Source organism: Syngnathus floridae, chromosome 13 (genome assembly GCF_059516105.1).
Source record: "Syngnathus floridae isolate MCC-2025c chromosome 13, RoL_Sflo_1.0, whole genome shotgun sequence".
Classification (NCBI taxonomy): Eukaryota; Metazoa; Chordata; class Actinopteri; order Syngnathiformes; family Syngnathidae; genus Syngnathus; species Syngnathus floridae.
In genome coordinates this window covers 7,203,420-7,221,012 of record NC_142425.1, presented here as the reverse complement: position 1 = coordinate 7,221,012, position 17,593 = coordinate 7,203,420, and the positions used below count along the sequence as shown (strand labels likewise).

Sequence of the window (17,593 nt, the reverse complement as noted above, 5' to 3'; positions counted from 1 at the left end):
GCTATGGCGGAGCCGCAATAACTGCTGTTTGCTCACAGCCTCCCATCTCCTCTGACATGCACAAATTGAATATTTTCTCCAAACAGTGTTGCAGCTGCGCACAGATAAGCACGAGTCTTATTCACATACACCGCAAAAAAAAATGAGAATGTTGGTTTGTGTCCATTTCTTCATTCTTGATTCTTATTAAACCAGCAACAAAGATTGATAAAATTAATTTCTGTGATTACAATTATGTCTTTATTATTATCATTATTCTCATGATTAAAAATATCATATTTCTTTTTACCTGTCATTCATTCGCTGGCCTATTTTTTTCCCCTTCTGTCCATATGCTAGGTGTACCAATACTCAGTTTTAAATCATGCACAGCGTTGTGAAAGCCAAGCATGTGCGCAACATGTCGTAAAATAAGACTTACAACCACAAAGTGGGTCTGTTTGTGTGTGTGCAATGCATTGCACTTTGCACTACTATTTCACAAAAGGCAGATACGGAGCAGTCTAAGAAAGCTGAGGAAGGCAGCCATATTGATTCTCGTCGTCATAGTTGAAATAGAGCCGTTGCAAGCTATCCTAGTTCGTGTCTTTGAAATTATTTCGGCAAACAGGAAATTTCTTCAGCCCGCGAATAACCCTAACCCACCCCTCCACCCCCTTCGTTGCACTGCAGGGACTTTTGGGAAGTGGAAACAAATGTTTGGTGGTGGTAGAGGCGGTGCGCACAGTAGCGCACAGTGTTTTACTGATTAGCAATCGTAAAATAAAACTAGTCAAAAGAAAGGGAAGTACTTGAAAGAGCGCGCACCTTCTAGCTTGCCTTTCTTTACAGCCTTGTTTATTCCTTTTAACGGCGAGCAGTTATCCACCCAGCATGAGTCCATGTAGGAAAAAACCCACAAACCCACAATTTATATGCCAGAATTGGCAACGGAGTGTAAATCAAAATGAGTCCACTCCCTATTCTATGTATCCTCCACTCTACTCGCTCACGGAAGAAGAGCCTTAGAATCTCGACACAAGACTGACTGAGCGGAGAGACAAAAGAAGTCCGAGCATATTTGGATGGTCATCAATGAGGATTTGAAAGCTCTGCATGCCCACAATGCGACGCTTGAGATCACTGAAGGAAGAAAACATAATTTTCTCATCAGCACAAAGACACAACAACAGCAAGCAAATCCTACCACCAGTCCTAGCCATTCAATATTAAACCAATAACAAATTACCTTAATAAAGCCAAAGTGCAAAGTGCTTGATGCGTTATCATAATTTAAGGATTCAAACAAAGGTTTCTTTGCGTGAGCGATTCATCAGAAGAAGCCGATCTCAGTTGCTGTCTATTGTATAAGAAAACAAGTGTGGGATGGGCAAGAAGGAAGCATCAAGCAACAGCCCATAATGTCACAAATTTTGACGAGCTCTCACTCTCTCCCTCCTTTTTCACACTCACTGGCGAGAGTGTAAAATTTAAAAAAAAAAGTTGAGAAAATGGATGTGAGACACTTCAAACAGTTTGGAGGAGAAAGCCCGTATTCATCCATGGCTGGACATAAAATTGGTGAAAAGGGTTCTTGATAGACAACATAAAAGAAATGTATTGAATAATATACTAAAATGAAAAATGACTACTTTATTATTATTTTTTTTAAATCGACCTACATTTTTGGCCTAAATTTATCTCACTGGTGGTGAGTCACAATGCAATTTTGTGAAGCTTAGCACACACAGCACAACACAAGAATCACTGTGCAATTTTGAGAAGCTTTGCACACGCAGCACAGCACAATCGGTTGCGACATGGCAACGTTACAGCCGAGAAGCTCCAAAATTCAGAAAACATTCCTATTGGTAGCCAATTCCAGTGTGATTATGGATGGAATTTGAAAAAAAAAAACTCTTTGAGAGCTGCGAATCACCTCTATGGGTTAGGTTAAATCAAAACTATAAACAAATTGCATTCGTCCGCATAAAGATTTACTTTCAACTCATGTGTTGTTACTTATCCTTCAGTCTGTATTGATTAATTCCTAAGAATCCCCAAATGATCCAAACTGAACAGTCACTTTGACATAAAATGTACCAAAATGCACATCAATCTTTTCATTGTGAGAAATAGACTTGCACTCACGGACCAAATCACAGCATCATTTTCATACTGCACAATTTAAAGCAGACCATCTGCCAAATGCGCGGCTAAATTTGACCAATAATTCAATGATGGATGACCGAGGAGCGCTGCTGTGCTTCGGGGGGTGCCATGCATCACCGGCCCCGCCGCGGCGTGCCGCTCACCCAGCTCCGGAACACATGCATTCAACCCTGTGCCAAAAATTAAAGTATATCATCCAATTTAGATGTATTTCTGCATAGACTCCAACAGCCACATTTATTTATCCATTTGCCTCATTCCGCTGACATTTACCAGCCGAATGGACAGCGCCCCCCCCCCCCCCCCCCCAAAAAAAGTAATTATTACATTGGCTAAATTTCTCCACTTTTGACCTCATGTCAAAAAAATGTAGCCTCTGCCCAATTATAAAGGATTAGTCATTGAATGTGGTAAAAAAATAAAAATACTTCTTAGGTCACATAGCTCCACTAGAAATCCCCCCCCCCCCCCTGAATTTAACAAGAGGATCAATGGATTTGTTTAAAAAAAAAAGAAGAAGAAGGAAGTTATCACAGAACTGAACTAATAAGATAAAATAAATGTTTTGGCTGATGCTTCCATCTCTGAAACGTGGCCGCACATCTGTTGCACAGGGATTTTCTTTCTGTATTTTGGAGTTATCCGCTCGCAGTCAGCGTGTGCCCGTGACATTTAAGCTGCTAAAATACAACTTGCAAAAAGCTTCCTTTAATTGAGTCGCAAACACGCGATGGTGTGTGCGTGCAAAAGTGGCAAAAGTTGCTACCAATTAAACTTAAAAGTCATCTCTCATTTAAACTGCACGGAAACTTACCTTGCAGCAAAACCAGGTGAAATAATGTCAGAATTGAAAAATAAGAATAAGATGATAGGGGGGTGTCAGATAATGTCTGATAGGGGGTCCTGTAAGGTTTTGCAGGTCTGAGGCATGCTTTTCTTCATGGAACTCAGGCTGGTTCTCAATCGGCGACAGGTTCTCTTCTCATCCCAGCCGTGCCTCTCTTCCAGGGGCGCACTTCCATTGCCAAAAGCCGCTCTGGCCGCTCTAGTCAATACCTTTGCCGGGACCAAGCCGACACCATCAGTTCTCTTCTGCACCGAAACAAAAAAAACAAAAAAGTGTCAATAGATGATTGGTGGCTGGCTCTAACCACGTCTTGCTCTCTGTCCGTGGGCGGAAAGTTTTGAAGCCGAATGGGTGCCCAAGCTCATGGAACAGGAGGAACGGACGTGCAGCAGACTTCCAGTAAGCAGAGCCAGCCAGCCAGTGCTTCGGCCGGGAGCAGACTGCCGTGTGCGGGCACCCACCGAGGGCAGGGGCGGCTGGAAAGCCTGGACTGGATCTGTCGGATTTGGACTGTGTGGCGGCAGCAGGACAAGCTGCAGGGGCCTTACTTAGCTTGCCATCTTTTTTCTATACTCTGAGGGAATTCAAATGAAATCATAGAGAGGATGTTATCAATACATCGTTTATTGGCTCTTTTTCCGCTTTGAGAAGCATCCTTTGCTTTAGTGTGCACAGTGATGTGCTACCGTGGGCAGTCCTGTTGAGTCAACCAATGAAAACGAAGATTTAGTCTCCACTGTCATATTACAGTGGGGGAAAATCACAACCACTGACACAAAGACACAAAATGAGGCACACTAATATAATCAAAATGATATACAATAGAGAGTATATGTCAAAATATCTGCTTCTACAATGGTTGATTTGATAAAAGAGGGGTAGATTTGACATCTACCTTAGGGGTGTAACAAAAACTGATTTGAATCAAAAAATCTGATGTCATTGCTCTGATGTGAAATCTAACTGGATCAACTGGATTGTTCCATGCAAAAATGCACCTCCCATGAATGAATAAATCAATAAATAAAACCTAATAACCTAATTCTTTCGAATTGTCTTAATATTGATCTTAATTTCTCACAGCTGATGCTTTTCCGGGTAATACAGCTTTGTATTAAAAATCTACTAAAATTTAATTTGTGTAATATTCAGCTAAACAAGGGACTCTATTACTTACATAAAACAAATGGAGGTCAATGCACAAGAGTTGCATTTTTATGTGTTGTGATGTGGCTGAGGAGTTCTCTCCTAAAATATTCTGAGCCAGGCAGGACATGGTTAAGCACCTGGCTTCAATAAAAACTGCCTTTCACCCACTGTGGGGAAACGTGAAGTTGAGTCATGCTCACCAGGTGAAGGTGAACGCAGGCAAGTAGCTGACTTATTTTTATAAGCATAATTTTACATAATAATACATGCCATTTTTTGGGGGGCGGGGGCTACACAAAAAAGAGAAAACAGATGTAATAAAAGGTCACCCAGTGGCAAGCATCCATAGCAGGAAAAATGTTTATTTATAAGCACAGACTAAAAACACATGTGGTGTCTTTATGGCTTTGTTAAACAGCAATTTTGTATTCATACAAGTGTGCAGTCCAAATTGCCAACAGAAGGCATTCCTTTGAAAAGATAACTCAACGTAACCATCATGAGGTGAAGACAGATTATTATTAGAGAATTCACCCAGTAATATTCTTCTCATTTCTAACGTGTGCTGCATTTGTGCTTTTATATGTTATATGAGTCACAAGTGTTTGAGTTACAGTCATCTCGACGTATCTTGCAAAAAGGAAGCTCAGTAACGCAAATTGATGCTTGCTAACTGCAAATTACACGAAGCGTATATTGTGGATAACGTTTTATCATGTAGAAATTAGCATCAATTTCATGTCAAATTGAAAGGCAGTAAGGTTTGACATTCGCAAGAAAAATAAATCTGCTTAACGAACAACAGTTACAAGGTCATAAAATTCCGTATTCTGCACTTAGTTTTGTGCGCCAGGAGTAATTTTACAAGATCAGAAGTACAAGGGTGCTGAGCTCACAGTCAGGCATGATAAATTTAGGTGTTTTGTACATTTTAATGTAATTTCATCCTCACATTTATAAGAGAGAATCATCATACCTTTGGGGATTCTTTTACTAAACCATCACATTTGATAAAAGTTATTTAAATGTTGGGCCACAGTAAAAGAGGAGGAGATTGGTCAAACTAAATTATTATAACCATTGTGAATTCTGATGTAACAACTCATTTTGATACAGCAGCACCTCTACATACTTGTTAACAGTGTGCTTTTTTCCGGAATAAGATTACAGCCCATAGTGGGCATTAATATACTCAGAATGAACTTTTGACTTTTTTTTTTTGATCTTTATATGAAATTATCACCCAAAACATACAAACAGAAACAGTTTTTTTTGGAATACATTGAGTAATAAAATATTCTCTGTGATTCCATCGCTCTCTGAGTAATAAAATTATTGGACATGCAGTCATTTAGCACCTTGATTTGAATATATTACGTGATGCAATCAATGTAAAGGGCCTTGAGATGCCTATATTGTGCGCATTAAGCTTTTTATTTGGCTTTTATGCCACAAAAGCCAAAAATGTGAGTGTCACTCTGATAGAACAGCCAACAAGCTATCATTTTAGATTTGCTATATTTAAGTTTTGGGCAAGGCAGAATTTGGCATATGCCAGTCTCCTCTGTTTTATTGGCAACTTGGGCTCAAGAGCTCTGTTACCTCACAAGGCAAAAAGGACAAGAAAATTGGCAATTATATATTTTTTTACCCAACTTAAACGCCATCCGCTGGGTATGTACGACATTCCATGACTCGCCTGAACTATAAAAATCAAAAGACGATTTCTGTTTGTTTACTGACTAGTAAGGCTAAGACAAGGCTCCTGTTGATTTTTTTTTCCCCTATTGTTTTATCCCGTGGAGATAATGGCAAATGTTTTAGACCGGCCTCAGTCATCCCTGGTGAGCAAACATACCTCCCAATATCTCATGTGGCTCAAAGCCTGGCTCTTAACCTTGAATTGTTCCATGAACAATGCTTATTGGTTCCTTCCCAAAATATTTGCACATGATTGACATCTCAGGCACACATGACCAGTCACAGGACTGCAACTGCGGCTGACCCTGGTGAATTAGACCTCTGTGGCCAAAGGTTTTGGTCAGATTTAAAGTTTCAGAGAACAAGTAACAAAGGTTCTTACAAGCATCACAACTTGTTGGTCCACTGATTTCCTTTTTTTTTTTCCCTCCTTTTATATTATTCATTTTATGCACTACCTTGACCCATGTACTCGTGTTCCTACAGAAGTAGAGCTAACTGATTTGCATCGAAACATCGAAGTGTGCAGGATATAAAATGTACTCGGCAGCACACATGAATAAAAACAGTCAGTTAAAACAGCCTCTTTACTTTTTCAATGCAGATAAGCATCATCGTTGCGCACAATTGCAACATTTTCAGCCTTTGGCATGACTTGGAATGAAATAAAGGTAGCTAGCAAAATGCAAAAACTTTAATATAATACTGAAAAGGTCATTGTGTGCTTGCATATTGTTAGTAAACAAATTATGCATGCTTTAAAAGGATTTTGAAGGTTGGAATCAAAGTAACAGTAGATCCTTTGGTAACAGTATAGTATAAATGGACTCCTCACTTTGAGGGAGTAGACCCACGTGACAGAAAGTTCAAGTCTAATTATATTATTTTTACTTCACATTTTCACTGTTGAATGCTACCAATGCTTTGCAAGTTGATGAAAGGTTGTCCATCAAAGAGCATATCATCGGATAATTCTATGATAAAAATGTTTATTGCACTCTATGAATGTTTGTAGAAATAAATTCCTTGAATGCATTATTATTATTGGCATCATTTTTTAAATTATATTTCTAAAACACTTTTCCGCGCTGCAGGCACAGCTATTGAGGGGTGTGGCGGTGTTACGGTAAAGAGAACAAAATGTTAATGTACACTTTATTATACAATGTTTTTTTTTTTTTGCCCTTTGCATGAAAAAGAGCAGCCGGATTTCCCGAAGGAAAGTTCCTCACATTAGCTCAACATGGACTCTCCTGGTATTCACGCATCAATTTTGCCGAGGTGCCTTCAGTGATCTCCTTGGATATATCAAGAGCTTGCAGTAGAATTTCAATCAAAGAAGTCTAGTCTCACTACAGAAGCGAGTTGGTTAATATTTATGTAGCCATGGGCAACCATGCTACTTGGAGACTTAACCTTACTTCTTCACCTCCACATAGAGCAGCCCTGTTTTTGCACGAGTTGAACTGGACTTCCTTTGGGTTAGCAATAGGCTCTGTACAGGTTCACTTGTTATTTATTTTGTGTGATTTAGATGGAATTTTGGAATCAACCTATGAGAACAACTATGAACTATTAAATTTAATATGGGCTTCAGAATTTAACAGTTGACAGAATATTTAAATCTTCTTATGTCGCAATCTCGTCGAGCAGAACCTCTATGGTCTGCTCGACTAGATTGGTCGTCAATGATGGTCAAACCATTCAATGTATGATACTTACCCTGCAATTTGCTCATGTTAATCATCAATTGTTGCCAGGAATTAATGAAAAGAAAAAAAAATCAAAGTCAAACTGTCATCATCATTAACCTTGTCAAATTTACTGTAAAGTGCAATTATGGATTTGATTCTAAACAAAAGTCACAGGTTTAAAGATAATTGCTGAAACTGTGCAAAGTCGTAATATACCGTTATACTGTTTTTCATGTTGCTCGGGTTATTTGGGCCATGGCTTAAGAAGCTGCCCTGTGCCACTTGAGCATTCAGCAAGAGTCACCCCCTCCCCCAATATTTAAGAACTTAAACTGCCCAGTGACTTAATCAGGCGACTGGTCGGCAGTCACATTAAGTCGCTACTAATAAGTGTAAGTTGGCTTGTGTGCTTGTTTCATGATTACAGTCCACAGTAACTATTCACGAGGCAAAAATCTTTATCAAAGATCAAGATCATCAAATCAAAATATTCTAACGATTTGGACCATTTTAAGTTAAGCAGGGCCTCCAAATTATTAAACAATTACTAGCACAAATGTAACAAGAAATGAACCACTGTTCTACAATTGCCAGTCATTCGGATAATAGTATTATGTATGACTCATCCCAGGTGAGTCTGTTGACCTCATATACCTTCCTGTTAATATTCTTTGTTTCTCTTCTTCTCTTAACACATCTTGTTGTTGCTGCTCCTTTCTGAATAAGTGTCACAAAAAGTTGAAAAAGATTTGCAAAGTGTTATACACAGTGTCAGACGGAGCGCTGAGGTTTTGCATAACTTTAGAGGTCTGTTTTATTTTTATTTTTTTAAATCAAATTCTAAGTCTTACAACCTTGTGGCATTCAACTGTCTGCTGAAAATAATTGCCCAAACATTTCCATATTACACAGAGTGACACAAACTGATTTCTTCTAGGGTGTGTTAATGTGTTAATGGAAACCTGTCTTAAATGTGTGAGGACAGTTTGAGCTTTTAAACACTTTTTTGTTGAATACGATCGTTTAATTAAGTGACAACGGGGTGGCACACCATATGACTGAAATCAATAATGGAAAAACAGAGCAAGACTTCAAAGTGTCCTATGCCTTCAAACTACTTCAATCAATAAAGACTTCTTTGTCTTTTTTTGCTGGTTTAATTAAAATGGACTCAAGATTGGCGGCACGAGTAATCAACTTCTGTATAAACATTAAAAAGTACATTCAGAATAGGTATACGGTATAACATACGATCAAATCAAGCCCCAATGAATGATCTCATGATTGTGCTCACATTTCAGTTATTTAATCACTCCGTCTGTTCAAAATGCTACGCTCCCCCTTAAAAGAACCCAGGGCTTATAATTGACCCAGCAGACAGGAAGTAATTAAAAAGAAGTCAAACACATGAGGGGCTTTGAGATCAAATTTGAGCGAAAAAGCCAGATTCACTTTGGCCATGTTGGGCTCTGGCTTGCACAACTGTCAGGAAAGTTGACTGTTAAAATACCGCACTGCATAAACAAATCATCGTGTTGTGGTGTAAACATCGTAAGGCTTCTTACGACTACATTCTTTAATCAAACGAGCTGAGAAAGTTGTAGTGGAACAGCCTTTGGCTCTTTTGACGGGTGGGCTGATGTATGAGGCGCATGTTGGTTTAAACAAGAGCAAGGGAGCAAAGAATATACATGAAGAATCTCTATTCAAATGTTTTGTATGGAAACTTAGGCAAGTGGAAACAGATGTGCTTCACTTGTGACCTATAAAAAATGATATATGGTCCCCAGTAATATGGTTCAGCAGAGGCCAACAGTTCCAATTTGCTTCATTTTGCCATGCTATAAGTCTGTCTTGTGGAAAAATGGACATATTTTTCAAAAGATGTGGCATTTTCACTGTAAACGCAGCCCCGCGCTCTGTGTGCTTTGAAATGATTGAGTGAGACACCCATTCACTCAAAAGTGTAACAAGTAGAGGGGGGGAAAAGACAGGCACTCTGTCAAAAATGGAGCTATCATAATTAGAATTCAACAAGCTGATGTATTATAATCAGAAATTATAAAACATTGGCCAGCAAATTAGAACATCTGTAAGTTTTCATCCTCTCTTGCAAGACTTTTGAAAGAAATCTGAAAAAATAAACCAGCATTTTTTCCACTGGACAGTTACTCTTCAATTTTCTCCAGACTTGAGAATCAATATCCACAATTATTACCACACGACAAGAAGAATGTGTAAGACTACAACGTCATGCCAACAAAAATAATGGAGCAATCACATTTACTAAAAATAAATACAAAAAGACTGGGTATGACTAGAAATTACAACCAAGCTGAAATGACAACTATAAGAGAAGTCTATGTTAATATTGCTCAACTTTTATGTTGTACTTTGCAAACTACCATATTTTCCGCACTACAAAGTGCTACGTTTTGCACAAGCTTTGAACCCTGCGCCTTATAGTCCAGTGTGGCTTATCTATGGATTTTTCATGACACATATGGTATTATATGATTTGTGCATATTCCTCTATATATGGAAATTAAACATTAAAACACCTGCATCCTATAGTCCAGTGTGGTTTATATGAGCAAAACAGGATTTATCCCGAATTTTAGTTGGTGTGTCTTGTATTCGGTGCGGCTTATAGTCCAGAAATTACGATAGTTGAATCAACAGCACTTCTGTAGGTTGCAGAAAAGTAGTGCAGCCCATTTTTGTGCAATTGCTTCAAGGCAAAATAAATAAATAGGTCCCTTAGAAATAAGTGAAAGGGATCATACTATGTATTTTCTGGACATAGTTGGCAGGCCTTACCCTAACCCTCAATCATGCACCTCGTATACATGGTATCAGTGTGCCTTTCAGATAAAACCAGGCAGAAGTGGAACATTCTTTCATGTGTGTTCACAAAGCAGTTGCCACTTTATTCATTTAAACCATTAGTGCCAATGTCAATGCCAGCGTTTGTGATAGTGACAAATGCTTTTAACACAAGGGGGTGTAAGCTGCAAGTCTTGGGTGTTATACTTAAGTGTTAAACTTTACTCTCTGGTTGAGGCTTCCAGAAACAAAGATGGCATTCTGTCTCTGACAACAAATTCACTGGTATACTTACTCCTAATCAACCCTGGGTGGTGTCTTCACTTCATTTTTTTTTTTTTTTTTTTTAATGATTATTGCACATTGTCCAGGACTATGCTCCTCAGACCCAATGAGACTTTATGTAAAAATCTAATATATAGTATATATATTTTTTACATGAGTGAATGCTGAACAGTTTAAAAGATTATCTGAAGCATTATCAAAATAACTCTGCAGCTGAATGACAATTATCGTAGATATAAATAGTCTTACTTGAACCATGCAGTTTAAGCAGTGTTACTGGTTAAGCGCTGTAAGTTCAATTTGCTGAAAAAAAAATACATGTGCAAGAAAATCTCATTTTACCTGTGGTGACCATAATAGAAATCAACTGTCTTAGTGAACTGTGCAGAGGCTAATCTGTCTGCGTTAATACCCTCTCGTTTGAGCAGGAAACAACTTCAATTGTTCTCCCTAATGAAGATGAATACTGCACTGCAAAGACAGTGGACAATATGTGACCTCAGTCGTCCCTTTAGAGGTCAATAATCTTCTAGAATAATTGCCTGAAATTTAATTGAGGCAAAATCTTACTGAAGCATTCATCATTGTGGACAGACATTACTCCCTTCAATTTTGGATTCCGATTAATTCGACCAAATTAAAAGTAACTGCTTTGTCAAAGTATAAAGGAACACAATTATAAGTTTTAAGTACATATAGCTTATTTCCATAAAACATTACTGTTCCAAACACAGAAGGTGATCCCCAGGGTTTAAAAAGGAATGATACAAGCTATAGATGCTTGAGCTTATTAGCAAGTCAACAAAGTTTTGTTCAAACTTTTGCAAAACAAAAATATACATGCTTGTAATCTCCGCTAGAATGGACGGTATCAAACATTTTCATTTACACAGTTAAAAGTCTGGAATGAGTCACTCTAATTATTGAACTTAATTATTCCAAAAGCAATCAAATAGTTGGCTTGATTAGTAGCGTCTTCTTGAGAGAATCCAAGAGTGGAAATCGTCATGTAAAGGAAGGGCATCTCTTCATTTCTGGGGACAATGCAGTAAATTGTTCTGTCCCAATTTCTCAAGAGATACTTTGTAATCATGGCTAATTACTGTTGCGTGGTAAATTGCGAACGGAACAAAGTTGCTGTTCCTGACTTTGAGAAAAAAAAAAAAGGATATACATGCACATCACTGAGGAGCACTTCAAAAATATTCATGCGTCCCTGCTTGTCCTTCTCGTACAAATGTACATAGAGGATGGATGGATGGATGGATGGATGGATGGATGGATGGATGGATGGATGGATGGATGGATGGATGGATGGATGGATGGATGGATGGATGGATGTTACTTTTTAGTTTTAGTTCATCTGCTCACTGATGCTTTGACCAGCTCGTTGCAAAAATGTTTAGCAATCGCAGAGACATGATCTCATTTAAATGTGTCTGCATTTGTTTTCAAATAGAGAACATTTGTCTGAGATGTTGGGGTTAACATAAATACCTGTATGAAAGCAGCAGAATAAACAGGGTCAACATGATAAATGCTAGAAATGTTCCAAAGGCAAAAGAAAATGGAAAAAGGAAATGTGCAAGGGATCAGATCCATATTTCAGATGATGGCAAAGGCTGGCCATGTCTAACCTAACGCTGGGATGTTTGATTAACTGTGTTAATCATTTTCCATCTGCACTGGGACCCTGCCACTGCCTTTTGATTAAATTCTGACTAGTCTTGCATTGTTCATTAGATGTACTTGTCATATAATTGACTGCCTTCAGGCATAGGAAATATACATTTTTATCTCTTGATGAGAAAGTGTTTTAATATTATGCCATTCACTTTGCATCTGTCAGTGTTGCGGGGAAATGACTTTGAACGTCATTATCTCGGGTGGGGGGCGGTATGTCAGTAAGCTGGATATTTGATTTTTGGACATGAAAATTCAAGGGAGTTTTTCATGAGAAGGGTTGTCCCGGGTGTTTCATATTTTGATCTCTTTACTCCCATAAGTAAGAATGGTCTTTTTAATGATTTTTAAATTACAAGACACACAAAAACAGAACTTTTGTGAACAAGGCCGGTGAACAGTGAAGGAGCAATTTGTATTCATGCCTTCCATTTTTTAAGTGTCCAGAAATAATGTGACAAATTTTCATAAATCAAATTTTCATTTTTGAAAATTAGGCAATACCAGGCCTTGTTTGCAACTGTCTGTAGCTCATGCTTGTTATTTTTTACATTTCCCTTTAGTTTAGTCTTCAGGAAGTGAAATGCATACTCACTTGGATTCAGGTCAGGTGATTGACACAGCCATTGGATGATATCCAACTCTTTGCATCTGTTTTTGCAGTATGCTTCGGGTCATTGTCAATCTATATTGTGAAGCGTCGTGCAAACAGTTCTGAAGCAACTGGCTGAAAATAAGCAGAAAATATTGCGTAAAACACTTCAGAATTAGTCCGGCTGCTTTTGCCATCATCATCATCATCATCATCATCATCATCATCATCATCATCATCATCATCATCACCATCATCAATAAACACAAGGGAACTAGTTCCATTGACAGCCATACATACAACCACCAGCGTTGACGTGGTACATTACTCTCCTCTAAAAAAGCAGAATCTAAAATGTTCCCTTCTTTAGTTTTCTTTCTATTTTCTATCGTTAATATGCTGCGGTTAACATCCTAATCTGTATAGCTACAAAACTAGTCACAAATTCGTGATGAGATTAATCAAAGATGAACGACTGTTGCAATTGTATGATTTACCTTATGCCCTAGCGTGTCCTCACTGCTCACAGATTTTGTGCATTTGCATAACATCATGGAGTAGAATGCATGAATAATACCTTTTCATTATGAGGTCTTACTGCCATCCTTCCTTTTTAATTACTTCTCAGCCCGAGTGAATCAAATCATAAAGTTGTCAGCCTTCACTAAGAACTCAGACCTGCAGCGATAATGACATCTGACTCAAGTGACAGCGCCATGCTGTGTTCTTCCTGAGGTTAAGGGGGTGTGACTCCAGGCAGATCAACATAATATTTTCTCCTGGCATTTAATACAGCCTTGTTTGTATGGGTCCTAATACACAAGCACACCAATTTGTATGCATATGTGTCACATAGTGACAGACGGTTGTTTCCTCAGGTAAAATTTGACAATATGATATATACTTGTACTAGGTCTACTACTTAGCTGACAGTGTTGAATTTAGTTTTTTTGTTTAGAATGCTACCTTGAAATACTATCACATGACAACTCATCTGCGCGTGCGTGGATAATTAATTCAATCATAAACAATGAAATCTTTTTCCATCAATGACTTATATTTACATGGTTCTACAAGGACGCTCTCAGGATGTACTTGGAGTGTCACCGCTGTCTATTGTCACCACTATCCTCCCAGTCATGTCTGCAAAAGAAATTGAAATTAGTAAAACAACTACTAGTCACATCAGTTGCAGTGACAGAATCCTAATTCTCCAGCCAAGCTGCAGCAGCCATGAAGATCACAGAGGAGCAGGTTGTACAAAGAACAATTGGATTTCAATACTGATATGAGACCGAAAACCAAGACCAAAATCCAGATGGCTAGACACCATCAAGAAAGGTGTAGGAATGAGCATCGAGCAACTGGAAGAAGCCGTAAACAACAGGGAAGCTTCAGGAAGGAACTGGCTTAAAGACTATCCAAGGGTCGGATACGACTGAAATGATGAAAAGATAAGAAAGACTGCTGACAGAAAAAAGGGCCAGTAATTACTTAAAACTGACAAGGAAAAACTGTGTAAAGTTGCTGTTACAGTATGCATGGATTGGGGACAAATTGGGCAGTGACCCAGCAGAACCAGAAAACAGTCGTGCGGTGAAAAGAGCTTGCTGCCATCGGGTGGAAAAACAAAACACACAAAAAAAAAACATGACTTACTTCAATATTCTTGACTTACTAGCTCAATTAGTCATTCCATTTCTGTTTCTAATACGCAAGTTCTCTGTTTCTAATATGCGAGTCCTTCATTCATAACAGGAAGGATGATCGCATAGATTATATGGCATCACCAGGTTTTTCACTCCTTGCATGAACAAGCACACAAAAGCACAGTGTGCCATTTCAGCCCGTGTCTTTGAAATGCTTTTTCCCAATATCGAACAAATTTGTCGAAATACGTGTTTCCAATTCCTTTGGTGAAATTTGAAAATGGGTAGCCATGTTATAACAATATGAAGGAGAAAGACAACATTTGATTAAAATGCTTTGAGAAAGTTAATATTTATGCATGTGGGTGGTTCTCCCCAAATTAGGAGCATGAACCCATAGGTCACTGGTTTGTCATGGTAAACATAAGCTGTTGGAATTGAGTTCACAAGCTTTCCCAGCAAGGCCACCATGTGGCAAAAGCTCAGTCACAGCTGCATTCTTGTGTGTCTTACTATTAAGATCCAGTGAATACCTCGACCACAATGGTCATGTGGTCAATGAGGGGGCTGCAGTGGAAGCAGCTCAGACTCAGGCAAAAGCTGAGCACTTTGGAATGGATTTATTAAGTCACAGCTGTTGCACAAAGAACAATGAAACAAGGACTGTTCGAAAGCCTGAGTAGGATTGGTGAGAAACAAGAATCCTTAGATGTCTGATAGCATGCAGTTATATAATAACTTGCTTTCTGAGGGCTGAGTAATTATTGATGTTTTTTGTCCAAATTATAGTGGAATTAGAAACAGGAAAAAATCGAAAAGGCTTCCTCACACTTTTTGTTCAGTACCAATGTGACTACAATAAAAAAAAAAAAAAAAAAACATGTGAGCCACAGGCTGAATATTGTGTGTTACTGTTTAAAAGTCAACTCTCCCCAAAGGGTCTTGTTTATGTGGACACATGCACGTTACAAAACCGAGTGAGGTGATGGCTTATTGGACGACGTGAGCACCGGTCCATGGGCTTGCTTGCTATTGGCCAAGCAAACATTTGCTTTCGGAAGAAATCACTGAAATCACTTTGCAGGGTCTTTAAGTTAAGCAATTTAGTTTTTTGATTAATTCATGATGTCATTTGGCCAGTGATAATGAACAACTGGAAATTACCTCACGCATCAATCCTGAGTGCTTCATGGAAAATGGCTGGACTGACAATAAGTTGACAATAATAAAAGATCAACAGAACACTTATCTGCAAATGATGTCTCAACTAAATGTGTGACTTGAACAACTTGCTCGTCCATTGTGTTTTGTCACCTCCAGATTGAATATGACAAGCGATTAAATGCTTTGGCATCACAATGCCACTCGATCCTATACCACTTGGCATCATAGAAAGCGAAGCCTCCGAATGGTTTGAGTTTTTTAAAGTTATAACACCCATCCACTCCCTCACAAAGCAGTCCCCTGCTGCTGCAGCCTTGATACGGCATTGCCAGCGCCATAGGAATAGATTGGATTAGGATGATAGCCAACTGTGCCTTGGAGCCCATGCTCACAACCACTCCTAGTTCTCATGTAAATGACACCCCAGGTCATCAGATGCACCAAAATAGAATGGATAGAACGCATCAAATTTTTTCTTCTGTCTACAAGAGTAAATAAGTAACATTGCATTTGTTATTTGACTCCTAGTTGCTGAGAAATTCCAGTTCGTCTGTTGTCCTTATGTGCTACTTTGCCCAAGTTTTTCCTAAAGCTACGGAATTTGCATTTTGTCTTGAATTCCTTTTTCCTTTAAGTCCCAGGCCTGGCAGTGTTTGCTTTGGAGCAGAGCGTGAGCTTGAGTCCACGGACAGACATCACACTTTAACTTGTAACAACAAAGTCCAGCAAGTACAAAAAAAAAAAGAAATACTCAATGCTAAAAACACAGCAACCACAGAACAATAAAATGGTCTGTTCAATTTTGTTGGCATATATTAAGTAAATGTGTGTACAAGTGCAGGTTGAGTTGAGGGCTGATGTCCAGGTCAACAGAACTAGTTGTCAGTCCAGAAGCCATGTGTCAAGAAACCTAGTAAGTTCAACTGACAGAAAGAGTGCTTAAATATTTATTTGGCTTTAGGTAAAGGTACATCTTCACATGACCCCTCGTCACTCTCAAGCGTTTGTGCATTTCCATAATAAGGCCCACCTGGATCCAATAAGCAGAAGTCACCAGAGCATTTGGTCTGGGCAAAATGTAATTAAACTTTGTGGCTTCACGTGCAATTATAACAACAAAGTCTGGGCCTTGTGAGCCCACACTACTTTGTTGAGAAAGGAAACTAACATTTGTGTTTATCTTTTCAAATTAGCTGGAACCTTCCATAAAATCAAATCGGACCTCTAAAGGATTCTTCTATGTATTTCCAAGTCACATATTCTTTCTGATTTCTCACAGTCATGTAGTTTGTTTAAATTGAGGTATCATATTATGAAAGAGGAGCTGCCCGAGATAAGCCCGATCGTGTGTAATGGTTAAACTGGTGTTGGCTCATGGAATATGCCCCATGGTGTCAGATAAAAATATATGCCATGGAACCCCACCCCCTTAATATACACATGCAACAAGGAGCTCTCTCAACAGCACCCCCGCGCAGCTGTCTCTCCCCTTGGGGACCCAGTGAGGGCTAAATGCATAGCCACTGAAATGAGCTGCTAATCCTCGTACAGGCTCCTGAGCATATTACAATGCACAGAGTCAGTTACTGCGTGAGCGCGTGCTATCATCATACATGCATGCATGTGAGCGTTAAGGCATGTGTCAATCTGTTTGAGTGCCAGCTGCATAAAGCAGTAAGCATAGATGAGAAGGTGCAAATGATTGTTGATTCCCTCTGACGTGACCTCGGATATGATTAAATATCCGCTTGAAGGCTTTTCCAAGTGCACATTCAATTCTCATCCTGGCAGAAATTTCACTTTAGTGTTGGAGCCTTGCTAAAGTGTTGGCGCCTCTTTCACTGAAGAAAAG

General features: G+C 38.9%; 1 protein-coding gene across 23 annotated transcripts in view; it reads right to left on the bottom strand.

The window, feature by feature from the left end:
- The window catches only part of adgrl2a (adhesion G protein-coupled receptor L2a), a 174,556-nt gene that overhangs the window by 82,739 nt on the left and 74,224 nt on the right, over window positions 1–17,593 (bottom strand). For 8 of the 23 annotated variants that reach the window (XM_088393698.1, XM_088393700.1, XM_088393705.1 and 5 more), the window contains exon 1: window positions 2,966–3,626. The gene's annotated coding sequence lies outside the window, so the exon portion shown is untranslated. Of the gene's footprint in view, window positions 1–2,965; window positions 3,628–12,931; window positions 13,064–13,992; window positions 14,072–17,593 lie in introns of those variants that run through there. The other 15 variants (XM_088393687.1, XM_088393694.1, XM_088393695.1 and 12 more) reach the window with 8 other exon arrangements.